Genomic DNA, 27,424 nt, shown 5'->3' with positions numbered 1-27,424 from the left:
CTAAATGTATGTAGGGAAAATAGTTAAGATGATTACTTTTTAAATGGGGAAAGGTAATGGGACACATAAAGGGAGATAAGATTCCTATACTTCACTTGAACTGGCAAAATGATGACAATAGTAAATGGGGAAAGTTATGTTTATATAATGTAATAGAGCTACAACTAAAATAGGTATACCTAAAAATAGGTATACAAAGTGATATACTAAAAAAAATAGATGAAACAAAATGAAATTCTGAGGAATATTCAAGTAACCCACAGAAAGGAAAACAAATGAAAGAAATGATAAATCCTAAAATATCAATAATAACATTAAATGTAAATGGGTCTAAGTACTCTAAGCAAAACATACAGATTGACTGGATTAGAAAAACACAACCTAACTTTATTCTGTCTATAAGAAGACTACTTCAAATATAACAACATAGGCAAATTGAAAGTAAAAGAATGAAGAAAGACATATAAACACGATTTAAAGAAACACAAGAGTAGCCATATTAATAGCAGATTAGAAGAAAGAGCAAAAAAGAATTGACTGTGGGGGAGGTTGTATAATGATAAAAGGGTAAATACACCAAAGTATGCCCCAAAAAACAACATTGAAAAACATGTGAAGCAAAAATTGATAGAAGAGACATAAATCCAAAAATATAATTGGAGACTTCAACGTCCTTCTTCCAAAAATAAAACTACTAGATAGAATATCAGCAAGTACATAGAACTCAACAACATGACCAACAGGCTCCAATTCATGTTCAGAAAACCAATAGTAGCAGAATAATAGCAAAACATATCATTTTATCATGTGTGCACACCCTGGATCATACAACAAACCTCAAGAAATTTAAAAGAATTGATATCATATAGAATATGTTCTCTGAACTCAGTGGAGTCAAGCACTTGGAAATGAACGGCACACTTTTAAATAATCAATAAGTAATCCATGGGTCAGAGAGGAAATCTCAAGAGAAATTTCATAAAATAAAACTGAATTAAAATAAAAATGCAACATATCAAAATTTGTGGAACACAACTAAAAAGCATCTATTAACAAGTTATAGCCAACACACTTAATGTTGAAAGACTGAATGGTTTTCTTTTCCCCTAAGATGGGGAACAAGGCAAATTCAGTGCAAAGGCAGTACTGAGAGGCAAATTTATAACATTAAATTCCTAATTAGAAAATGAGAAAAAAATCATATTAATTCTGAGCTTCCATCTCAGGAATCTAGAAGAAGAGCCAAAAAGTAAATAAAATCCAAAGCAATCAGAAGGAAGGAAATGATAAAGAACAGAAATTAATGAGATGTAAAACACAAAATCAATAAAAAAAAATTTAATGAAATAAGAGATAGGTCTTTGAAAAGATCAATATAAGTGACAAATCTCTAGCAAAACTGACCCCCAAAATACCAATTATCAATATGATGAATGAAACGAGATATAACTAACGACTATGCAGACATTGAAAAAACAATACGGAAATATCACAAATATCTTGACACACAACCATTTGACATCTTTGATAAAAATCCTCTAAAAATATAAATTTATCACAATATATCCCATATGAAATGGATCATTTAAATAGCCCTGCAACAACGAAAGTGAATTTGTAACTTAAACACCGCCCCCCCTCAAAAGAATTCTGTAGGCCTAGTAGGTTTCACTGGAGAATTCAACCAAATATTTAAACAAAAATTCACACAAATTCTACACGGTTTCTCCCAGAAAACAGAAAAGGAAATACAGCTGATTGTATGAAATGAGTGTTTCCATGATACCAAAACTAGACAGAGTACAAAAATAAACTATAGACCAATATCCCTGATGAATGTAGTCACAAAAATTCTTAAAAAAATATTAGCAAGTAGAATACAATAATAAAAAAATTATAAAAATATAAGAATTATCATGACCAAATGCAACCTGGGATGCAAATCAGATTTAATATTTAAAAATATTAAATATTTTTATTTAATTTTTAATATTTAAAAATATTAAATAATGATTATTATACTAAGATGGAAGAAAAATCACATGATCACATCATTGGTGAAGGAAAAGCATTTAACAAAATACAACATATATTCCTGATAGAAATTCTCAGAGAAATATGAACAAAGGGGAATTTCTTCAACTTGATAAAGAGCATCTATTAAAAAATAAAAGACAAAAACTGCAGCTAACATTATACTTAGTGGTGAAAGACTGGATGCTTTTCCCCCAAGAATGGGAATAAGGCAAAGATTTCTGCGCTTACTGCTCATATTCAACATAGCGCTAGAAGTACAGTTTGGAAAGGAACTAATAAAACTGTCTCCCTATTCATAGATGTTACGACTGCCCATGTAGAAAGCCCAAGGAAACTCCAAAACAAGGTCACATAATGGAAGATAAACATCAATACAGGTATCAACTATATTTCTATATACTAACAATGAATGAGTAGATGCTGAAATTAAAAATTCAATATCATTTATAATTATTCAAAAAATTAAGTAAAATCTATCAGAAACATATATAGGACTTTTATGCCTAAAACTACCCAATGTTGTTGAAAGAAATCAAAGATTTAAGTAAATAAAGAGATCTAATTAATGGATTAAAAGTCTCGCTGTAGTAAGATGTTCCCCAAAATGAGATACAGGTTTGTTGGTATTTCTATCAAAATTCCAGCAAGAATTTTTATGGGGAGAGACAAGATTGTTCTGAAATGTATTTTAAAAGACAAAGATGAGAAAGACTAAAGTAGGAAGAATCAATACTACCCAATTTCAAGACTTACACAGCTATAGTAATCAAGACTGGGTGCTGTTGGCAGAGGGATAAAAATACAGATTAATGGAACAGATTAGAGAATTCTGAAATAGAGTCATAGAAAACCAACCAACTGAATTTGGACAAAGGTATAAAAACAATTAAATGGAGGAAAGATAGTATTTCCAACAAACAGTGCTAAAGCAATTGGACATCCATGGCCAAGAAATAAAGGAAAGAAATTGCCCTAAATCTCATAACTTGGAGAAAAATTGACCCAAAGTGGAGCGTGAGTTTGAATGTAAAATATGTAACTGTGAAACTTTACAATAATCACAGATGAAAACCTTCAAGATCTAGGACTAGAGAAGGAGTTCTAGAGGACACCAAAAATAATGATATATAAAGGAAAGTTGATAAATTAGATTTCATCAATCTTAAAACCCAGATATTTTTCCATGAGAAATTGGTCAAATAAATTGTGATAAAACTATTTGGTGAAATACTATACAACAACAACAACAACAACAAAAGGAACAATACCCTAGATGAACTTCCAGAGAATTAGGATAAGTATAAAACAAATCTCGAAAGGATACGTGTGTATTAGTCTATTTTTATAATTCTTGAGAAATAGAGAATAAATCAGCAGTTTCCAGGGATTAAAGAAGGAGTACGAGAGGGTGGGAAGTAGATGTAACTATACAATGGTAACATGAGAGGGATTTTGCGGTGATAGAAATGTTATATATCTTGACTGTGTTAATGTCAATGTTCTCGTTGGGATATCCTACTAAAATCTTTCACAATTTACCATTGGGAGAAACTGGGTAAAAGATTCATGGGATCTCTTTGTATTTTTTCTTAACAACTACATATGAAACCGTATCTCAAAATTTAAAAAAAAAAAGTGAAATTTAAAAAGAGAATGAAAGTAGGCATATCTAGAAAGAACTTAAATATCCATCCACAGATGAATAACAAAACCAGTTGTGACCCTTACAATGGAATGCTACTTAGCAACAAAAAAGTACATCTACAAATATGTTCAACATGGATAAATCTAAAAAACACCACGCTGGAGAAAAAGAAACCAGACATAAGAGTACATTCTTGATTATGTATATGAAATTCTAGGACAGGCATAACTAACCTAGAGTAACAGAGAAGAGATTGGTAATTGCCCAGGGCCAGAACCGTGTAGGCATGAGCAAATGACTGAACAGTTGCAAGAGGGGATTCTTAGGGGGATGCGTGTGAGGTCACGATTGCAGCGTGTGTTGCAGGTATCTATGTTGGTCAGTACTCATCAAACTACGCTTCAAAAGAAGTTTTTTGTTTTTTTTTTTTAAAAAGAAGTACATTTGGTTGTTTGCATATTATTCAGTAAAATTCTATTTAAAGAAAGAAACGAACTAGGGGTGGTGGAAGGGGAGGAGGGCAGGGGGTGGGGGTGAATGGGTGACAGGCACTGAGGGGGGCGTTGGTAAATTGAGCACCAATAAAAAATACATTTATTAAAAAAATAAAAAACAAAAAAAAACAAAAAAACAAGAGCAAAACCAAGTTCTAACACCTAGGGCCTAGGTTTAAATAAAAAATTTTAAAAAAATTTTTAAAAAAATGCGGAACCCTGGGTGGTGCAGCGGTTTAGCACCTGCCTTTGGCCCAGGGCGCGATCCTGGAGACCTGGGATCGAATCCCACGTCAGGCTCCCGGTGCATGGAGCCTGCTTCTCCCTCTGCCTATGTCTCTGCCTCTCTCTCTCTCTCTCTCTCTCTCTCTCTGTGTGACTATCATAAATAAATAAAAAATTTTTTTTAAATTAAAAAAAATTCTATTTAAAGAAAGACAACAAATAAAATTGAAAAAATAGAGTTGATACTGTAATTTTTGTTGTTGTTGTTGTTGGAAGTGGTAGCAAAAGAGAAATACTCTCAGGAATGTAATTCTAAGAGAGGACTCTGTTCATCAAATGTCTGGTAGATGCAAAAAAGGGGGGAAGGGCTAGACCATGCATGCCTTCCTCTTTCCCAATCTTCCCTAATCTCCCTTGGCTAGTCTGAGAGAAAGAGGAATGAATTACCATGAAGCTCAGATGTAGAGGAATCCAGTCACCAGATGGGCCATACAAGATGGAGATTCATCTTATGAATGAGGTGAAGATGAGGGAAATCACAGCAGGACTGTGATATGAAAGCCTAACAAATTGGGGGCCAATATTCTATAGTGTTTTGGAGCAAAACTCAGTTGGATTCAAATCCTATTACAGACTACGATTAAGCATGAGAAATTGGGCAAACATACTTGATGTTTCAGAGTCTCAGTTTTCTCATCCAAAAAATAGGGTTGGTAATACCAATCTCCTTGTGTTACTATGGGGTATACATGAGGTGGTTGTGCGAAACTCTTTGTACAACTGCCTGGCACTTAGTAAGTTCTCAGTGAATGGACAATGCTGGAGTGTGGGGCTGGGAATGTGGGAAAAGAGCTGGACAGAGGCTGAAGGACTCAACAGAGTCAGCTGCAGAGGGCAGAGGGGGAATTTATGAGGCTTGGAGTCCAACTGGAAGGACTCAGCTGAGGAGGCCAAGACAGACTACCCAGAGAAGCAAAGAAGGGGAGAACATAGGATGTCTAAGAAACCCAGAAGTTAGCAGTGATCAGGAGGGCAAATGAGGAAAAAGAATGAGCATGGAGGGAAGCAAGAGTAGTAGGCTTAGCAGTAAGGAGGTGATTGGAGCGGAGGGGAAGAAAGCCCAGAGGACCGAGGGTCAAGAAGGAAATATGAAGGAGTATTGTGTTCTCCAGAACAAATCAAGAGAACCAGTTGCTCTGAAAGATCAAGTAGCAAGATGGAGTGATTCTGAAGTGTGAGGTCGTTGAATGTGTGTCTCTGTTGATATTGTTGTTGTTCATGTCTCAACCCCGAAAGAACAAGCAGACCCTGGTTGCCAGGATGTATTACTCCTGCTGCTTCCAAATCCAATTCTGGCAAGCGTAGTCATTCCCCATGGTATTCCTGTTAGCATTTATACAGTGCTCATTAGGACTTGAAATCTTTTCAGCCTTGTCAAATTCCATTATATGGCACAACAAATCTTAACTTGTAGATTCTAGTGTTTCTTTTCACATCAATTCAGTTTTAGAACCAACAGCCGAGACAAAGGGAAACAAATACTGTATGATTTCACGTATATGTGAGGTTTTAAAAAAAAAAGACTAACAAAACAGAAACAGTCTCATAAATACAGAGAACAGACTGGTGGTTGCAGAAGGGAGGAGGGCAGGTGACATGGGTGAAGGGGATTAAAGGTAAAACTGTCACTTAGAAAATAAGTCATGGAAGTGTGAAGTACAGCACAGGAAATACAGTCAATAGCGTTCTAATAACTATGCTTGGTGACAGGTGGTAACTAGACATGTCCTGGTGATCATTCTATAATGTATACAAATGTTGAATAATTATGTTGTACACCTGAAACTTATATAATATTGTAGGTCAACTATACGTCAATCAGAAAGCAAAACAAACCATGCCACAATTTTTAAATTAAAAACAAATAAAATCAACTGCTGAAAATAATTTTTTTGGTATTCTTCTACTGAAGTTTTTCTTCATAATAAGAAAACTATCACTTTATTAGGTGTTTAGCAATTAAAGAAGTATACCCTCCTGTACATTAAAAAAAAAACTAAATAATTGAAATAACAATACTAGGTTTTTCAATTCATTTGCATGTAAATTTATAAATTGTTTCAACTAGTCCACTGTTTTCTATGTATTTACTTTACCTTGAAAACATCCAAAGAGGGGCGCCTGGGTGGCTCAATCAGTTGAGTGTCCGCCTTCAGCTCAGGTCATGATCCCAGGGTCCTGGGGTCCAGCCCCACATTGGGCTCCCTCTGCTCCTCCCTTCTACTTGTGCTCGCTCACGCTCCTCTCTCTCTCTCTTTCTCTTTCTCAAATAAGTACATTTTTTTAAAAAAACATCGAAACATTCCTTTCATCTGCCTGCAATTAGAGCAAGTAAATAATAATATTTAATGCTATAAGTATCTGGACATTCGAAATTGCTTTCTTTGGTGGAAACAAATATTTGGGGGCAAAACTGGAGTTGATCATAATCATATGCAAGTAATAGTTCTATGGAACAGCCAATTACACCACTTGAGCTATGTGAATTTCCCACAATGCACTTAGCTCCATATTGTTCAAAAACAATGTTTAAAAACATAAAAACAAAATATGTTTTCCAATATTACTTAAAATAGAGTTTGCCTTTGTCATGAGGAGTAACTTCAATTTTTGCTTTCAACATTTTCTCTTAAACAATTCTTCAAATACTACGTTATCATCCAACCACAACAGATTATTTTCTTCAGTACAAATTGTAACATGAAACTAAAACAACCTTATAGTTTCCAAATCTAGAGCAAATACAAAGAACTTACATTGTATTTTAGTTTTGTTGACAATTATATTTGATGTCATCTAGAAAAAAAATCTATCAAATTCTCTGAACATTAATGTATCTCAGGGATCTCTTTTACCTTTTGAGAGGAATACAATGTATTTTCTTAAAAATTAATAATTATACTTGAAATCTATTTGCTTAAAAGTCTGTACATTTTTACCAATGATATCTATAATTTTTCCTGACTTTAACCATGATTCTTCCTTGAAAAATATTGCAAAAATGTGAGGAAATTAAACTATATTTTTAAGAAAAAATTATGTGTACACCTGAAATTAACATATGTCAACTATACTTCAATTAAACATATTTTTCTTTAAAATTTTTAAAATAAAGAAAAATTACCTTAAAAATAGGGAAAACCCCAAACTCAACAAAGTGTATAGGGACATGAGGAGATCAGAACCTGAGTGGGCACCATTATGAATGGCTAGAAAGATATTTAGAAGACATGATCAATAGGATTTGTTGAATGTGGGATGAGGAAGAGGGAACAGTATAGACCACATATAACTTCCAAATTTCTAGCTGGAGCAATGGGTGGAATGAATGGTGGGGCCATTCCAGGCCTGGGAAAAGGGATGAGGAAATTCCTCTTGACTAATTGAGTCTAAAAGTAGAATTCTAATAAATAGGATTTTGTGTTTTCCAGCCCACTCATTTGCTCTTATTTAAAAGTATCTTGTTATGAATAGGGCAAGATTTAAATATTCTGAAGAAATACTGGTTAGAGGGCAATTGAAATTGTCATAGGATTGCTAAATATAATTGCTAGAGTCATGTGGATCAGAATTGGGCCAAGTATCCAATTTTCTCAAGCAAAGAAATAATCTTTTATGCATTAAGCAGACTTTGAGTGCCTACTGGGTATCAGTCGTCACCATTAAAAGAGTTGGGGTGGGATGCCTGGGTGGCTTAGTGGCTGAGTGCCTGTCTTCAGCCCAGAGCGTGATCCCGGAGTCCCGGGATCGAGTCCCACATCGGGATCCCTGCATGGAGCCTGCTTCTCCCTCTGCCTATATCTCTGTCTCTCTCACTCTCTGTCTCTCATGAATAAATAAAGTCTTAAAGAGTTGGGGCATAGTAGGGACAAAATATACACAATCTCCACTCTCAATGGTGTCTATGATTGACTGCAAAGGTATAAATGATGAGTAGAAGATGATGAAGATAAATTCATCTCAAATCATTACAAGTGCTATGAAAAAAACAAAACATGATAAAGAACACAGTAAGGAAAGAGGGACTCTAAAGTGAGGAAGAAAATGACATGATGCTTCTGAAGGGTTGGCCTTTGACCTGAGCCTTTCGCAGTGAGAGGCTGGCCGTAGAGAAACAGGGAAAGACATTTTAGAGCGTGGACTCCAGATTTCCTATACAGGGGAAGCAATCTGGTTGGAAGAAGTTTGAGAGGACTTTTTTAGAAATGGCATTTGCATAGAAAACACACTCTATTTGCTCATGATGCATATTAATTTGAGATAGAAGGAGCTGATACAAAAAAAAAAAAAAAAACCCAAAACCCCACAAAACAGATGACTGACTGCACTCTCTTTATACCCACCAAACCACTCTTTGGACTACTAACAGTCCAAGCAGAGAGAAAAGCACAAATAAAGGCACAAAGGTAAAACTAGCTGGGCTTTCCCAGGGGCTGGAACCTGTAAAGAAATAGAGGAGTGGGTAATAAGAGATGAGCTCCAGAAGGGCAGGGGGATCATGTCATACCTGGCTTGGTTCGTAACAAAGAGGATTAGAGGGTATGCTAATTGTATACTCGTATGCTGGGCATATTGGTTCTGTTTTATCTATTAAATCCTCAACTCAGCATCTGGTGCAATTACTATTAGTAATAGTCACTGAGAAAAAAACAGTACATTTAGAAAGAAGAGCACACAACTTTGTTGTTACACTTTCAACCTCTTTATGTAAAATACTGTCTCAAAATGGTTTCAGAATAGCATTTGCTTGATGCTGAAGGTGTACTTTAAGTCCTGTTCTGGAAAGATGTTCTGTTTGTCATCCAATGTAATAATAATAATACTCAAGATTTGTTGAATTTCTGATTAAAGATAACTGGTATAGTTAAAGCATGTTGGAAAAACAGGCAAACTCTGGTGGGTAAAGCGGTGTATTTGCCCTTACGACATTGGTAATTTTCTTCCATTAACATCACCAAATATCTGATGATGTTGAAGCATTTTCTTTGGGGCAGGGTTGGAATATTAGATTTTAAAATTGTTTCTCTCCTCTGCCCTATCAATTTCTTATCATATGTGCAAATAGGGGGATGAATTGCCTAAGAATGTCATCATAGTTTTCTTACATAAAAGTGGGGGGAAAATGTATGAGATAATTAAGTTACAGAACCTATAACAAGTGAAAATGTGAACATTAAAAGCCAGAGCTTTTCTTTTCCTTTCATTCTTTCTTGAAAACCCAAGCCTTTAGTGTGGAAAAATGTTTAAGACCAGGTACCCAAGTTAACGGATTGATTAGACCAATGATTCATTCATTCATTCATTCTATAATTATATACCTCCAAATAAATAAATAAATAAATAAATAAATAAATAAATAAATAAATAAAATTATGTACCTCCTGCTTTTTTGGGTGATATCCAGAGGGAAAAAAAAAGAGAATAGTTATCAAATGTATCATCTGTATAATTAAATTGTTTACAGCCTAATTGATGAAACAAAACAGAAATATAAAATGTTTATAAGCAGGAGAACTGATATGAGGCAGCAGTAGAGGAGATATCACCAAGCAGTATAGGTTTTGAATGCCGGAGAGCACGACAGATCATTCAGGGCAGTGGGAGCCTCAGAAACTTCAGTTCACTTGGTTGGCCTCCCTCCTGTCTGGACATTTTCTCGGTGCAGACAGGTTTCTTCAACAGTATACACCCAACTGAGGTCAGATCAGGGTTAAAGTTTACATTTGAACAGCGGAAAATGCACAGGTCTTAAATTTGGTTGCACCATGACAGTTCTACAACCTTAAAAGGGCATGTTTTTACCCCATAATCAAAAAAGATCTTTCATTTATTCCATGCTCTATTATTTTCTTTAGTGAACAGACACTTTAAATTGCATACTTGTAGAGCTTCTGAAAGAAGCCTTTCAGAAATCCATCATAGTCTTCTTTCCTTCGAGTGACTAGATCCTCCCCTCAATGTTCTTTCCTGCCGACTCAGGAGGCACTCGTAGACAAACACTAAGAAGATTTATTTAAAAGAAACTTGGAAGCAATTTCTGACCAGTATGCTCAAATAGAGGTATGAATTGACTAAATTGATGGGTTTCTTTTTTTATATGAAATTGGGGAATCTTTTTTAAGCTGAATTTTAAAACTACACAATTTATTATAAAATTATAATTTTGCCTTTTTTTTTTCCTTTTCCTACCCTCCCCCCAACTTAGTCCTAAAGCTATTAGGGAGAGAAGAGCAAGGTAGACATGTGTGCCAGTGGCCCAGATTAGGGTACCCGAGCCCCAGTAGGCTGAGGGCATTTTCCCTGTAGGAAGGCAGCAGGGGATGGGGTGTAAAAGCCTAAGGAGGGTGAAAAGGTTGTACGTAGGAGTGGTTCTCCCTGGGTGACCCAATCAGGATCAATATAGATATCAAAAATATAATAATAATAATGGTAGGGATCAACTACAACCTGTTGAATAATATAGGAAACCATAAGCCCATTCTGGTACAAATACATGAATAAATTGAAAGTTTGGTGAGGAAGGAGGTAGTAATACAGTGTCAAAGTACCAGCTCACAAAACAAAGATTACTACAGGAGAATGAACTTTATATGAAGTTTGCAGATTCCACCTTGCTATAGTGATCAAGGGGGGCTTCTTTAGTAAAATGGAACTTACTAGAATTGTGTGCCGTCTCATAGAACACAAGAATGCAGCATTATTTCTGTGATATCCCTACCAAAGATGCACAGCCTAAGTCCAATCATGAGGAAACATCAGACAAACCCAAACTGAGAACATTCTACAAAATAGTGGGCCTTTACATTTCATGCATCAAGGTATTGATAGCCAAAGAAACACTGAGAAGATTGTTCCAGGGGAAAGATACTAAAAAGACCCAACAGCTACGTATACCTTGTGATTCTAAGCTGGAGCCTTTTATTACAAAGTCATTATTGGGACGTGGGGTCTGAGGATTCAATGTGAGTAATATATTTGTGGCAATTCCTTGAATCCAGTGGTTGCATTCTAGTTGTGCAGGGAAACATCCTTGTTTGTAAGAAATACACGTCGCAGTGTTCTGGGGTGATGGGACACCACGTTGGCAGGTTGTCTTAAATAGTTCAGGAAAATAAAGTTTCTTGTATTGTTCCTTTCGATTGTTTAAGTTTGACTGTTAACTGTTTTAACAATTGTAATTTAAACTTGCTTTTACAATCAATAGCAATCCTCTAGTATTAATCATATACATTGTATGTTAATCATACACATATTGTTAACTTAGATGCTCCATGTGGCATTGTAAAGCTTTTTATCTGAGCGCCTGAAAAATGATGACAATACAGGCTGTCATTGGGGTTTTGCTAGTATTCATGGGCCCATGAATAAGCCCATGTAACATATTCTTTTTCCGCTTTAAAAAAAGGAGGGAAATATCTTAGTGATTAAGCTTATTGTAATAGAAAACAGGTTGATTTTTTTTGGTATTGTAAGTTTATTTTCAGTATTAAAGTCCAAAGCATGTTATTTTTTTCCCCCAGATAACAGAACAACAGATGCAGTCTTATGATTCAACAGAGGTCATTTTTACTCATTAAGGAAATCAGAGCCAGATAAGATGTATCTTTTGCAAACTTGGGTAATTTACCTAATTCGATTTTATGAATTATTTTTATGATTTCGTCTATAACTTTAAACTTATTCTTGCTTTTCTCTTTAAAAACACATAGATGTTTAACTAAATTGGACCTGTGATAAAAGTATCTATCAAAGATTTTGAAATAGAAATTTTAATTCCAAATAAGAACAATAATAAATAGCATTAAGTGGTCATATGGGAAAGGACTTTTCCCTGTAAATAGATAGATCCATATGTAGTTATGCAGATACATGAATATGTGTAGATATCTACATATTTATAATGTAGTGCTCACAACACTATGTATTAGATATTATTAGACTCATATAATAAATAAACTGAAGTCTACAAGATTACATAGTCATACAAGTTGCTAAGTGAAAGGCATAAGTTGTCTTGTGAAATTGTATCCCAACTAACCATACTTATAAATCTCTTTACTACCACCCTTCTGGGCTGTCTCTAGAATTGCCCAGGACCCTCTACAAACAACATATCCTGCTACTCCCAAGTATTAGTGTTTCTAAGAAACTTAGTTAAAAGCTGTATCTAAAGAAACTCAAAGTAGAAAGAAGTCATGCAAGGTCAGCACCAAAGCTCTTGTAGGTAGAGCTAGGAAATAACTCATTTGAGGGATGCTGGGGATAATGGGTAGATTGTATTCATCTGAACCTTAAGTCTTTTTGACACAAATGACCTTAGCATATAATTTTTCCCCCAATTTACAACCTCCTTGATGCACTACTCTAAACCAGCTGAAGTCCCACAGGAAGAGACCCAAGCTAATCATCTCCTTCCACCCACCCTAAGGACCATAGTCATCTGCATTTACATTGACTGGGGGAAAAGGCAATGACTAAGAGAAATATTGATTATCTTTGCAATGTCAAGTCCAATCTAGTTAGAAACTATATATCAGTTTATCTTGAAGCTAAGAATAAATTAGAATTCTATGCTATGGCCTATATCTAGAAAGTCACGTATCAGTAATTGATGGTTTAGTTTTTAAACTTTCTTGGGTTATTATTCCTTTTTTAAATGTAAATTTGCTGTGATAAGTGTTTTTGACAAAGTTCAGAATAATTTTATTAATCTGATCAGAAAGAAAAGTACTTTATTGGCTGAGAGTGTCCCTCACAAAACTCATGTGTTGAAGCTGATACCCCAATATGACTATTTGAAACTAAGGCTTTTAGGAAGAAATTAAAGTTAAATGAGTTCATAAGGATGGGATCTTAATTCAGTAGAATTGTAGACCTGAGAAGAAGAGGAAGAGATGAGGCACCTGGGTGGCTCAGTGGGTGAGTCTGGGGTCCTGGAATCAAGTCCCACATCTGGCTCCCTGCTTCTCCCTCTGCCTATGTCTCTGTCTGTCTCTGTCTCTCTCATGAATGAATAAATAAAATCTTTTTTAAAAATTTTTTTAAAGAGGAAGAGATCCCTCTCTCTCTCTTTACAGACACATACCAAGGAAAGGCCAAGTCAGCACACAATAAGAAGGTGACCATCTGCAAGTCAAGAAAAGAGTTCTCTTCAGAATCCCACTATGTCCCCTGATTTCAGACTTCCAGCCTCCACAACTATGAGAAAATAAATTTCTGTTAAGACACTTAGTCTATGGCATTTTGTTAGGGTAGCCCAAGTTAAATAAGACATTTCCCAAACTGACCTTCCACTTATAAAGATAAATTCTATGCAGTTGTATTTAATTCCTTTTTTTTTTATTCCTATTTTCACTCTCAAAACCTACCGAGATCATTACTTCTCTTACTGAATCTCCATATTCTTTATTCTGTTTCATAAGAAGAAACTTAATTACATTTATTTCCCTTTGAAAGAATTGACACAAATTGCCATTAGAATCGTATCTGATGCAAAGTACCTTCATAGTGCCATAGTTAAGGAGCTGTACAGTATTTTAGAAGGATGGTTTTAAAGCTTAAAAAACAGGAGCTACATCTGATCTAGTAAGTGAATTAGCAAGATGCTAATGAGATTAGAGAGGGGATATGACTGGTTCAGTCACAACTGAAGAAAGGGCTGGCGAAGATTCCTTCCAACACAGAACATCCTAGATTCTGATTCTCAGACATGCAGAGTTTGGGAGGTGGGTCATCTCTTCAGACTAAGTTAGTTTGCCAACTGATTATTACTCAAGTATAATAAAAATGACAAAGACTCATGAGACTCCCAGATTAAGCAACTGACAAGGTCTGCATGCTAACACTGTGGACTTAATGTGGGGATTTTGCCAGAGGGCCAAATTAGCATCCCGGCTCAGTTTAGAATCCCACTTCTTGTTATTAACCTGAGGCAACCTTTCTGAGCTTCAGTTTCCTCACCTGCAAAATGGGATGATACCGCCTACTACACTAAGGAGGAAATGAGCAAATCCACGTAAAGCCCTTGGAAAAGTCCCCTGCATATAGCACTCAATAAGCATTCGCTACAGAAACAGTAGGACCAACTCTGCACCTGAGTGCCTACATATGTAAAATGTGAGCGACACAATTTTGTTTTACAAATGACATATAATTGGTTTTATACATTTATGTAAATGCAGGGAATTATGTTCCTACTTGTATACCCAAAGAGCTCATTCCTGTTAAGTGATTTTTGAAGATGGAATATCAGGTATGAGATATTGTGCTGACTGGTCTCTGTTTGCCCTTCTAGAACCATCCTCCACTCTTCTCTGCCTTATACCCCAGGGGATTGACTCTACTCTCTTCACACCTGGTCTCCTGCCCTCTGCTCCCTTTGAGTTTGGCCAGTGGGAGGCACTGATAGGAGATTGGAGGTTGGTAGAAGAGAAGGATCAGAAAGTATTCCTTCCCCACTACTCAATTTCCCCCCACCCCAGCCAGGATTTTAGTTGTGTATGTGTTCCTCCATAAAAAGGAAAGCCCCCTCGTATGGCCAACACCTGGTTTGTAAACCTTCCTTCTCTTCGCTCCTTCAGATTTAGGGGTGATAACACCATCTCACTGTTCCTTGTTCCTAAGTGAGGTGGCTTCACCATCCTTTTGCTCTTTGTTGTTTTATTAAACATGATTCAGTGATTTTTTTTCCCATCTGCTGTGGGTCCTGATATGGATGCTTTTAACCTACTTATATATTTATCTAATTTGATGATGCTCTTGGAGGTCTCCTTTAATTGTCCTGTTTCTAGGTTGCATATTTTAAATCACAATATGTCTATTTAGAATCATCAAATAAACTAACTGGAGACTATTATAAAGCCCAGATATTTTAGTGTTTGCTTCAGTATAGGAATTCTTTCTGTGTGTTACAAAGATTTTTTTTTTTTTTAATTGTAGTTATGTAATGTGCTAGTATCACTTAAGAATAGGTCTGGGCACTGACTGACTAAAGCTTAATTTTTTTTTTTTTTTTTAAGTAAGCTCCATTCCCAGGATGGAGCCCAATGCAGGGCTTGAACTCAAGACCCCAAGAGCAACACCTGGGCCGAGGGGCACCTGAGTGGCTCAGTTTGTTAAGAATTCAAGCCCTAATTTTGGCTCAAGTCATGATCTCAGGGTCTTGATATCAAGCCCCAGGTCAGGCTCTGGGTTTATCTCTTGCCCTCTGCTCCTACCCCCCTACTCTCCCTCTAATAAGTAAATAAAATCTCAAAAAAAAAAAAAAAAAAAGACCTTGAGCTGAGATCGAGAGTCAGAAGCTTAACCAACTGAGCTACCCATGCACCCCTGACTGAAAGCCATTTCTAAAATAGAATGCCAGAAACACAAGTAAGGCCTTAAAATGGGACTATAGCATGTTCTTTTGTCCTGTCACGAAGGTTAAAAAAAATAGCCTTACCCAATATTGGCCCATCATGGATGGCATGTAACCCATATATCTGTAATTTCATTATAAGTAGATTAGCCCAGTCAATGTTTGGGTATTCTTCATCTGAAGATGAGGCTTGGACAATATTAGTTGCTAAGCATTTTGGATTTAAGAGACAGTAAAGCGACAGACTAATTTTTCCTTCTATTCTGAACCTAAGCTGAATTGCTACTAACCTGGAAAACTGAAGCAAACACAGTGAATTGAGGAAATAGTATAAAACCCAAGTAAGTATAGACTCTATAAGAATGTGACTCAGCAAACTAGATGGTTTGAATTCTTCTATGGGATATTTAACAAAATCTCAGAAGAGAGATGAGAGCTATGGTATTTAAAGAATGCATACCACTTTGGCTGAGTTCCTACCCAACCCTTGCCATGCTATCCATCTACTAAATATGGATGAAAAACAAAATCTCTCCTAAACAGTAGCTAGAAGGACAAAAGAAACTTGGGTCAGCTATACTAGGAAGAATCATAAGTATACTCACATTGCTGAAGGAAAAAAGGCTAAATAGAACTGCTTACTTATGAGCAATGTGAAATGCCACGGAAAATATGCAAACATTTTGAAACAAAACAAAACATGTGCAGAGAAGAGGAAGAAAGAAAGGAATGTAACTTTCAAAGGAAAGATAAAGACTCTAAATGTAAAAACAAAATAAAAAAGACAACCCTCAAAGCACAAGAAAATTCATCACAATGATCTCACCTTAGAGAATAATAAGAACCTGAATTCAAGAACTCAAAGATTAGAGGATGAACAATAAAAATTGAGGAAGAGAGGGAGGCTGTAGATTTAGGAAAGCAAAAGAAGACCACAAATATAGTCACAGAAATGAATAAATTAAAGAAGGCCAAATATAAAATAGAATTTACTAAATATTGAAATGCTGACCTTGGGGAAAGATTGAGATACTTTCAGTAAATTCATATTGAAAGAGGCAAACAAACAAGAAAATAAATAAAGCAATCATAAGAGGACTAAGAGATATTGAAGACAAAATCTGGGGCACCCGTGGCTCACTGGTTGAGCGCCTGTCTTGGGCTCAGGTCGTGATCCCAGGGTCCTGGGATCGAGCCCCTCACATCAGGCTCCCTGCAGGGACCCTGATTCTCCCTCTGCCTCTCTCTCTCTCTCTGTCTCTCATGAATAAATAAATAAAATCTTTAAAAAAAATAAAAAGAAAATCCAACATAAGGATATGTAGCACATTTGAAAAAAGAAATCTGAGCAAAGACTGCTGAGGATTTACCCCAAAGATACAGATGCAGTGAAACACCAGGACACCTGCACCCCAATGTTTATAGCAGCAATGTCCACACAATAGCCAAACTGTGGAAGGGGCCTTGGTGTCCACTGAAAGATGAATGGATAAGGAAGATGTGATCTATGTATACAATGGAATATTCCTCAGCCGTCAGAAATGACAAATACCCACCTTTTTCTTCGAGGTGGATGGACCTGGAGGGTATTATGCTGAGTGAAGTAAGTCAATCAGAAAAGGACAAACATTATATGGTATCATTCATTTGGGGAATATAAAAATTAGTGAAAGGGAATAAAGGGAAAGGAGAGAAAATGAGTGAAAATATCAGTGAGGGTGACACAACATGAGAGACACCTAATTCTGGGAAATGAACAAGGGGTAGGGGAGGTGGGCGGGGGGTTGGGGTGATTGGGTGACGGGCACTGAGGGGGGCACTTGGCTGGATGAGCACTGGGTGTTATGCTATATGTTGGCAAATTGAACACCAATTAAAAAATAAATAAAAAAAGAAAGAAAAAGATATCTGAGCAAAGAAATGCAGATGTATCCAAAGATATAAGGAATTTTTCCAAAAATGAATTCATTGAATCTCTCTCTCCATCTGCACACAAGGAGAATGGTGTTCACCAAATGTAATGATGAGTACTACCAGATGGCCAAGTTGGAGTGATTTTAAAACATTTGTGTCATTTTCACTTTTCTAACATTTAAGATAAACATGTTTCATCTTTATTACAAAAATATAGGATTGATTTGCTTAAAAAAATCAGCTGATATGTCGAAGCAGATATTTTCAGTGCCTTCCCATTTCCCTTCAACCCTCCTGTGCACTACAGCTGACTCCCTACTGCCAGTATCTGCATTTCCATGCCCAATGCCATCCCTCTCAACTGGGGAAGCCCACAATGTTCCTGTCCACATTGTGACACAGAAGTGCTGAGAGACTGATATCCACCCCTAATAGCCCTAAATCCAGCCCCCCTACTTCAGGTAGGATCACTGAGACCTGTGTTTTATAGCATTTCCCAGGATTTCTCCAAGAGATCGACTCCAGTTACCCCCACAGAAGCAGACTAAATAGTGTGCTCTTTTCTGGCTGCTTTCCCTCCCCTTACTGTCCCACTGCCCTGACAATCTCCCATGCTTACCTCAAAATAAAGGATGTGCACTCAGATCCTTGTCGTAGGATCTTTTGGAAGAACCCTAACTTTTCTGTGCAAGTAAAACACTGGATTTCAAAAATGGCAAAATGATTCTGGATGGTAAGGTTGGAGGAATTTTTTTTTTTTTTTTTTAGTTTTTCTTCATTGCATGTTTAAAATTTTTTTTAATTATAAAGAAAAAAATACAAATAAAAAGTGAAGCAAAAGATACTAAAGTAAAAAATCAAATCAGGCATCATCACTGTAAATTAGTAATCAGTGTCATAATTAAGCAACACCCTAAACTGTCAGCACATTCTGCTACGTAAAACAATTTCTGTTGTGCAGAATAAGTTTTACAAGACAAATCTGGAAGGCAGGTACCATTGTACCTAGGTCTGTATCTGCTTTCCTATTTTCCTCTCTTCCCTCATCAACCGTTTTGATCCTGTTACTCTGTGGGCGTTGTACTTTCACATTATTGTACTGTTGCATCTACTTCTATGCTTATTAGTGCATTGTTTGTATCAACAAGGTCTATTTTTTAAAAGTAACCTCTGTAGAACCATAAACTAAGAGACTAGTAAAAACTCATGAATCCTACTTATTCCAAACAAATAATTTTACAAATTATACCAAGAACCACAATGGGATCCATTCAAGGTTAGCTATTTAAAAGCAACTGCAGGGGGCTTGAGCCATGCAGTCAGTTCAGCATCTGACTCTTGGTTTTGGCTCAGGCCCTGATCTCAGGGTCGTGAGACTGAGCCCTGCAACTGGCTCTGCAAGACTCCCCTGACCCTCCCCCTCCCTGCTCATTCATGCTCTCTTAAAAAATAAAAATTAAAAAAAATTTAAATAAAAATAACCGGGACCAGAATAAAACCAGCTCTCCTGAATTCTAGTCTAATTATTTCTAAAACCTTTCTTCACTCAAAATGTCCTTCTAAACCTATTTCCCTAACCAGGTGTTGGCAAATAATGATGTGGGGTTGATAGCAAACAGACATGGAGCAAGAAAAAGGTGATTGGAGGCAAAAGCAGTAAGTGGACCTTAAGAAAGTAAAAATCACAATGTCCTACTTAGGAGTTGACATGATTCACTGATTGCTGCTAGATGGAAACGGGTATGTCTGCTGGACAGAAGGGGAAGGATGATGCAATGAGTAGCAAGTCTGAGCAGGGCTAACCCAAGCATGACCATCCGTGTTTGACCAGTTTCTCTTCTAGGGTAAGGTTTAGTTGCAGTTTTTGCCACCACTCCCCTTCCTCTTTCGTCCTAGAAGTTCAAGGCTCTGCAGCTTAAAACAAAGAAAAACTCCTCCTTTCAAGCTTTCCGATATTTTGAAATAAGCTTCAAAGGACAAATACTTCTTTCATAATCCTAATGTCATTCTAAAGTTGGAGTCTTCAGAAGTAATTGCCTGCAAATTTAGGATGGGAAAACAAAATCACAGGTCTCAATGTTTCTGAAAGACCAAGAAAGGCTAAGATTAAGGTATCTCCCATTAATGAATTTTTGTGTATTTTGGATGCTAGGCTTTTATCTATCTTTTTTCAGAAGAAGAAAAATAGAAACAAAAATAATTTATTATACGACCTTGAAGGTCAAAGTCACAAAAGTTCATATATGATAGTGGCATATTTATACTTTGTCAATCTGTCAATCTTCTAAAGCTAAACTTTGAAATCAAAGTTCTCATGTATTCATGATTTATGTTACAAATTGAATTTATGTATTATGTGCACAACACAGTGCTAGTCAATATGGGAAGCTAAGAAATTATAAAACACTAATGGGAGTTTATATCATTTTTGGTGATTAATATAGTTAGTATAGCAAAAATCAAAATGATACAGCTCATCTTCCAAATAGCATTTAACAAACTCAAACCTTTGTGCTGGGATAAGCCACATTGTCCGGTCACACGCAATACACTTTGGACCCTTCCTATTTCTCTTGAGGTTTTTTTTTTTTTTTTTTTAATGCTCTGTTTTAAAGTTCCAGTCTTCATTTGACCATGTTGATAGAATTAAGGGAAGAAGTAGAAAGTCCATCTTCAGACAGAAACATTCCTGGAAGAGAGTCCCTTAGGAGGCCCCCATACTGTTGGCTGTATTCCATAGGAGATTTTTAAGTAAATGCCTGCAGATCAGACCTCAGAACTTCAAGTCCCTATTCACACCTTTTAAGCAAAGGTTTCCTTCCTTTTTTCACCCTGAGAGATCTGCGTTTGCTTTTAATGAACTATAGATATTTCTATTTTAAAAAATGCCTAGTGTGAGTACAGAGGAAGAAGTGATTACTGCTAACTGGAGAGTCCAACGAGGAAGGCTTATCAAAGGATTCAACATTTGAGCTCAGACCTAAAGAATGATTCCATTAAAAAAAAAAAAAAAAAAAAAAACGGGAAGGGGGACCCTGGGTGGCTCAGTGGTTGATCATCTGCCTTTGCTCAGGGCATGATCCTGGAGACCGAGGATCAAGTCCCACGTCGGGCTCCCTGCATGGAACCTGCTTCTCCCTCTGCCTGTGTCTCTGCCTCTCTCTCTGAGTCTCTCATGAATAAATAAATAAAATCTAAAAAAAAAAAATGAGTAAGTCCTACAATGAGTATAGGAAAGACAGTTCAGTCTGAGGCAGCTTTACTTTCTAATTTGGGCCATTTCGATGCTCGCTAATAAAGAATAAAGCAGCAAAGTATAACACAGAGAAGTAGGTGTATCTTTGAGTTTGCCATTTCAACCAAAAATCAATTAAAAACCCAGAAACAGAAGAGACTTAAACAAAACAAGCTCTTAGAGTTCTCCGTGAACATGAATTATCCAGGGTATATTTGCCCCATTATCAGGGCTAATTTAAAGTGTGGATATTATCCACTGTTTTATGTGTAGCACTCCTTTATATTCTTCATCTGATTGGCTTTATGATATCACAGAAGCTCCTATGTAAGTCACTTTCACTTAATCTTCATAAGTTTTAAGTGTGGAAATCTTAGAAATAAAGAAAAGCTTCTTAGTGAGCAAGTAGTTAAGGGAAGGAGATGCCAATCTTAAGTTATTTGAGTGGTGGTTAAATATAGTGTTCCCTGTTGATAGAGGAGAGTGTTCTTAAAATCTTAATGCTTTAAAAGTGTATCTATCATGTGGGATTTTAATTTTATTACTATCAAAGTGTAACTTTTGCAATCTTTTCTCCTGCCCACGTATTGACCTTCAGCTAAGCATATAATAGGCCTATGATAATATCCAGTCAGACTTTCCTAGTTCTTATTATCTGGTAAATGCTAAGGGGTAAGGGCTTTATACATATATTAACTAATTTGCTACAATATCCCTAGAAGTTAAGTACTTCTCATTTATTATGCTCATTTTATGGTTGGAAAAACAGAGGCTTGATTAACAGGACCAAGATCTTACCATTAGTAATTAGAGGAGCTGAAATCCAAACAGTTTTCTTTCAGATAATGCTCTCTTCACCATTGCACAAAAGAGCCTTTTATAAAATCAAGACTATTATTATAAGGGCTGGCATATAGATAGTTCAATCTAATTTCACAGTATACAAATTTGCCCATTCCTAATGAATTTTAATTTGTAAATGTAGCTGAAATTATAAATCGAAGGGACTTAAGGTGAGTTATCTGATTACCTTTGAAAGGTAATCATAAGCATTTCAAGATGTATACATAAGCTTTTCAAGATGTAGCAGTTGATGCATAATTCATATATTTATTTAAAGCTGGTGAAATGGATTCTAAAAGTCCAAAATTTGTTTCTGAATTTTTCCTATAAAATGCTTAGAATATATGCCCTATAATGTGCCACATAAGCATTATTACACATGAACTCTCAACTCTGAATTAAATCCACCTCATTATTATAATTATTTACCTTCGTTTATGTAAGATATATTCGCTATTATCTATGATTCATGTGATGTTGAGTTTGCCATCAAAAAAATAACCTTTCATGTGTGCCAATGGAAAAAATACACATCACTTACAAGATTCTCTAAGTTCTAGTTTCCAGTCTTCACTTAACTGTGTTGCTAGAATTAAGGGGAAAAGAGGGGAAAAAATCATCTCTAGATCAGAATAATAAAAGGTAGAAGAATTCTAGTTTCTTCATCATTTAAATGAAAAACAAAGAATCCTTTCAGGCACCTGTGTGTTTGACACCGTGTAGACAGCATATTGGGAGGAGTGTAAAGTGCTCTCTTTTCCTTTGGATATTTGGAATTGGGTAGATGCTGTCAACATTAGTCTCATGGTACGAGGTACATATTTTGAAATACAGCTGCTCAGATAATTACTCACTTTCACTTATCTTAACTGATCTGTGGCTTGCCTGTCACACCACCATAATCACTAGGGAGAATCATCTTTTTTATATATATATTTTTTGAGAGTCATCTTTCATTGAGTAATAGCTGCTTGTGTAAAAAATCTTACCCTTCATGAGTATTGGCAATTGCAGTTAATTGCTATAGTTAATGACTGACTTCTCATCAAGGTATCTTCTTCGTGTTAATTCTCTTCCATTTGCTGTCACGTCAACCGTGCTTCTTCTGAGTAATGTAAGAGGCCACTGAGATTTGGGAGGTGTGAATTTCTGTCTTGATTTTGCTATAGATGGTTCAGGTGGCCTCTCTTGTGTTTTTTGCACCTGCTTCCATCCCTTTGAATTCAAGGTATCTCACAGGAGGATCATGAATCGACTCATTAACAATTCTCTAACTGGAGGAGTTTCAAGGGTTTTTAAGTAATTACAGACTTGGGAAATGTATAAATTACAGGCATTTAACCTTTTAAAACAAAAATCACTGAACAAAATTAGCGTTTATAAGTTCGATACTACAGGTAGAGTTCTGGGGGGAAAATTGCCTTAGGTTCAGGAATCTACTGTGTAAAACCTCAAAATTCTGTATTAGGCCAATCTTCTTATCTAACATTAGTTTGCTCCTTGAAATTCTGGTTGTCAAAAAAAGTACCTTGTCTTCATTTGTGACAAAGACTGAACTATCTCCTGAAAGATAGAAAGATCTTTATCCCCACCTCTTCCTGTAACTACTCACAAAGTTGGACAAATACATAAAACTTTATCTTACCATCCGATTCTGTTTTCTTTTTTCTTTTTTTTGTTTTCTTTTTTAAATCACATTGCTAGTTCTCTCCCTCCACTACTAATTAGACTAACAGAACCTAAAAGGTGGACAGAAAAATTCCCATGAGAGAAAACCACTACAGAGATCTTAGAATCTATTAATATCAAGGTAAAGGGAGACCTTGCGATTCTCTGAGATATTAGTTTATAACCTTACCTACAGTCTTTTCTGCTTCAATAAAATATATCAATAGTTTGTATCATGTATGAAAGCCCACAGTAGAACTTAAAAGAATCTATATGAATTCCTGATAACTCTTGGTACATACTACTAAAGGTATTGTCCTATTGAGATAAACATTTAAAATAATAGCAAACAATCTGAAACAGATACTGCTGGGGACTCTTCTAGTAGTTAGCCCCATGGGAAATGATGTTAAACCAACTACAAAGGCTATAAAAAATGTGTACAATATTCCAACACTGTGAAAAATAAGTTAGAATGCTTCATCTTGGCACCAACTCTTGGCTTTTTACTTAAACTTTTATACTTGCCTCTGTAACTCTTGACTTTGATGTCATTTTGGGTTCCACTCCTCCCATTTTGCAAATTGTTTATCCTGCCTGCGATGACTTTCTTGATCTCAATCTCATTCGTTTTCACAGGGCAGTCATTGACTTTCTTGTGAAAATAAGCTAAGGATTTGGAAAGTTTCCCTAGTGCTTCCTGGACATTTCCAGACAAATGTCTCACAAGAACCTTAAATTCAAGATGTTCAAAATTGAACTTGTTTCCCTTCTAAGCAAGCTCCATCCTCTTCCTGACTTCTAGAATTCTGACCTTGCCACTGGCCTTCTCTCAATTACTCAAACTTCTCGTCCTCATTCTCCTTATAGTGTCAGGTCTTTAAGCTGTACTTCAAGTTTCTCACATCCTTTACAGCTTTTCCATCCCAAGCTCAATAGCTTCATAATCAGTTTTCCAAATATCAACTCTATTTCAACCACTTTTATGAACCATCTCCCAATAATTTTTCTAAAATTATTGATCTGATAATATCACTTCCTTGATAAGAAATCCTCAATGTTTCTCATTGCATACCAAATTCATATAAATTCTCTTCTCTGGCATTCAAGACCATCCAAAATATACCTGGCACTTATTTATCATGTCCTACACTTATGTGGACCTTTATTCTCACCAAACTCAACACCCCCACCTTCTCTGGACTGATTTGAACTTTGCTTCCTAGCTTCCTTTGCTGTTTTCTCGCTGACAATGATCATAATCTCTTCCGTTCAGACAGCACTCTCCAATAGAACTTTCTGTGAGAATGGAAATGTTTTGTGACTCTGTGCTGACCAACATGGTAGCCAGAAGCCACATGTGGTTAACGAAACTTCGGCGTGCAGCTAGCGCAACTGAGGAACTAAATTCTTAATTTTATTTGATGTTAGTGAATTTAAATTTCAATTTCCACATGTGCTAATGGCTACTGGAGAGTAAAGGTCTAGATCCTGCTCCCATCCATCTGAATTTTGTCCATCCTACACATTTAGGTCAAGCATCTGTACTTTAATTTCTCTACCGATTTCTCTAGAATAATTCCATCTTTAACCCTTACAACAATTCAGCTACATCTTTTCACAACTCATATCACTATGAATATGAAAAAATATGATTAAAAGCCTGGATCCTGGATGCACAGTACAATACACTAGCTGTGTCACTTGGGCAATTTACTTAGCTTCTCCAACTCTTATTTGATACTTGCAATCTCAGAAGTCATGAGGATTGAGTAAGAAAAAAAGTTGAATGTTTAGCTCTTTCATTATAAGTATCTGCGTGTAAGTCACGGATTGACTCCCTTGAATTATGAATGCAGCATCTAGTGAGCATCTACTCATCACTTGATGTCAAATCGAATAAAATACAGTCTTGCCATTCTTGGACTCAGAGGCTGCCATGGGAATGTTTCCTAACTTTCCTTCTAGATTATGAGCCTCAAAGTGTGGAAATTATGTTTCTTTATCTTTCTGGTCTGCTAAGAGCCTTATACAATATCTGCTACGTAGGAGACTATCAATAAATATTTATCTATCTCTCCCCTTTTTAACAAAGATTTACTGATTTTGAGAGAGAAAGAGCACACACAGAGGGGCAAAGAGAGAGAGAGAGAGAGAATCTCTACAGACTCCTTGGTGAGTGTGGAGCCTGACCCAGGGATCAATCTTATGACCCTTACATCATGGCCTGAGATGAAATCAAGAGGCCAACACTCAACGGACTGAGCCACCCAGGTACCCCTCTCCCCTTTTTAACATAGGTAGAATATTTTTATATTCTGATAGCATTTTACTCAATCTTTTGTTATATTAATAATTATTAATAATTATTATTAATAATTATTAATATTGTTAATTACATTTTCTCCATCCTGCCTCTATTCCTTAAACACTAAGTAATCAATATCCATTTGAGGATAGCAGCTATCTTATGACTTCTCTCTCATGCTTACTTTGGAATATTTCTCTATGAAGTAGAATATCCTCTAGAGGGTTGAGAGTAAGTCAAACAAAAATTTAGTCTTTCTTAAAAATAATATATTCTGGGATGAATCAGTTAAGCCTCTGACTCTTGATTTCAGTTCAGGCCATGATTCCAGGGTTGTGGGATCAAGCCCTGCATTGGGCTCCAATCTGGGGGTAGGGGTCTCTGCTTGGGAGTCTCTCTCCTTTTCCCTTTGCCCCTCTATAAAATAAATGAATACTTAAAAAAAAATTTAAAAATTCTGAGCATTGCTAACACATGGTAAATCACTTTCAATTTCTGTAGATTCCAATGCTTGCACATTATAGTTACAACTTTGTGCTAAGGATTGAGAATACAGCATATTTTATATGCTTTTTATTTAGTTTTTCTATAGAATAGCTAACTGTTTAGTGCATATGCCCATTATAAAACTTACTTGTTGAAAGATTTTTGATGTAGTTCTTTGCCTAGTCATGTTTTTTTTCTTTATAAATCTTATTTTTCAACCATAATTTTTATTATTTGACTGCATAGATCTCATTTTGATTGCCCATATTGAAGCCATCATTTTTACTATTTAAAATACTAAGTAATTCTGAATCAAGAAACTATTAAAGGTTTTGTCTAATTTATGATGAAAAGTTATTCCTGATTTTCAATAGAATAGTAATAAATTGTGAAATACAACCACCATCAAATAGTTTCTACCTGATAAAATCTCTTTAAATATAAAGGGGAAATGAGATTAAAAGTTTTAAGAAGTGAAAGTTATGCTTATAAAAATAAAAGTTGAAAGTCATGTTGCTTATGCTTAAAGCCAACGAAAGAAGTTTTGAAAGGCTCTGAATATAATGTCAGTTATGGATAGAGAATGACTGGATGAGTGCAATTTTCCTTATAATACTTTCTGTTAATTACAAGCATATGAAAAATATACTTAAACACCAAATAAGAATTTTAGCTTGAGGTTTGGGCAATATTTAAATTCTTAAAATTGTTTACCATTTCTAAGTAAGGTTTACACTGGGTAGAAAATGTAATGAGCTTTAATGTAAATCAGCAGTGCTTTTGTGAAATCCAACTAGTAATTCATGGACCTGTCTGAAACTGCACTTTTCATTCATATTCTTCACAGATGATGACTGCACATCGAGAAAGACTTACAATCCATCAGGTGGCCATTTGGAAATAAATTGCCATTAAAATGCAATGTACTTTTGTCATATTTGCTATAAAACATAGGATTTATGTCATGTCATTTATTTCTCAGGCTTATGTTGATAGTACTATTCAACAGATTGGATGGTTTCAATATTATTAACAAGTGATATTCAATATTATTAATTAAGCTAATATTATTAACCTTCCAGAATCTGTTAGAATCTCTATTACCCCTAGACCCTTAGATGTGTAAGAACACAAAATTAATACAAATTTGTCA

The 27,424-nt window shown here is 35.8% G+C and overlaps 1 long non-coding RNA gene across 1 annotated transcript; it reads left to right on the top strand.

The window, feature by feature from the left end:
- The first annotated feature begins 11,981 nt into the window (after positions 1-11,981).
- On the top strand, positions 11,982-27,193 carry LOC144294284 (uncharacterized). The gene is made up of 3 exons (XR_013361711.1): positions 11,982-12,079; positions 25,573-25,751; positions 27,119-27,193. It is a non-coding gene; the product is annotated as an uncharacterized LOC144294284 (long non-coding RNA).
- Positions 27,194-27,424: the final 231 nt, after the last annotated feature.

The sequence above is a fragment of the Canis aureus genome, chromosome 22, assembly GCF_053574225.1.
Source record: "Canis aureus isolate CA01 chromosome 22, VMU_Caureus_v.1.0, whole genome shotgun sequence".
NCBI classification, from domain to species: Eukaryota; Metazoa; Chordata; class Mammalia; order Carnivora; family Canidae; genus Canis; species Canis aureus.
The sequence above is the reverse complement of the archived record's forward strand: the minus strand, read 5'-3'. Positions and strand labels throughout refer to the sequence as shown.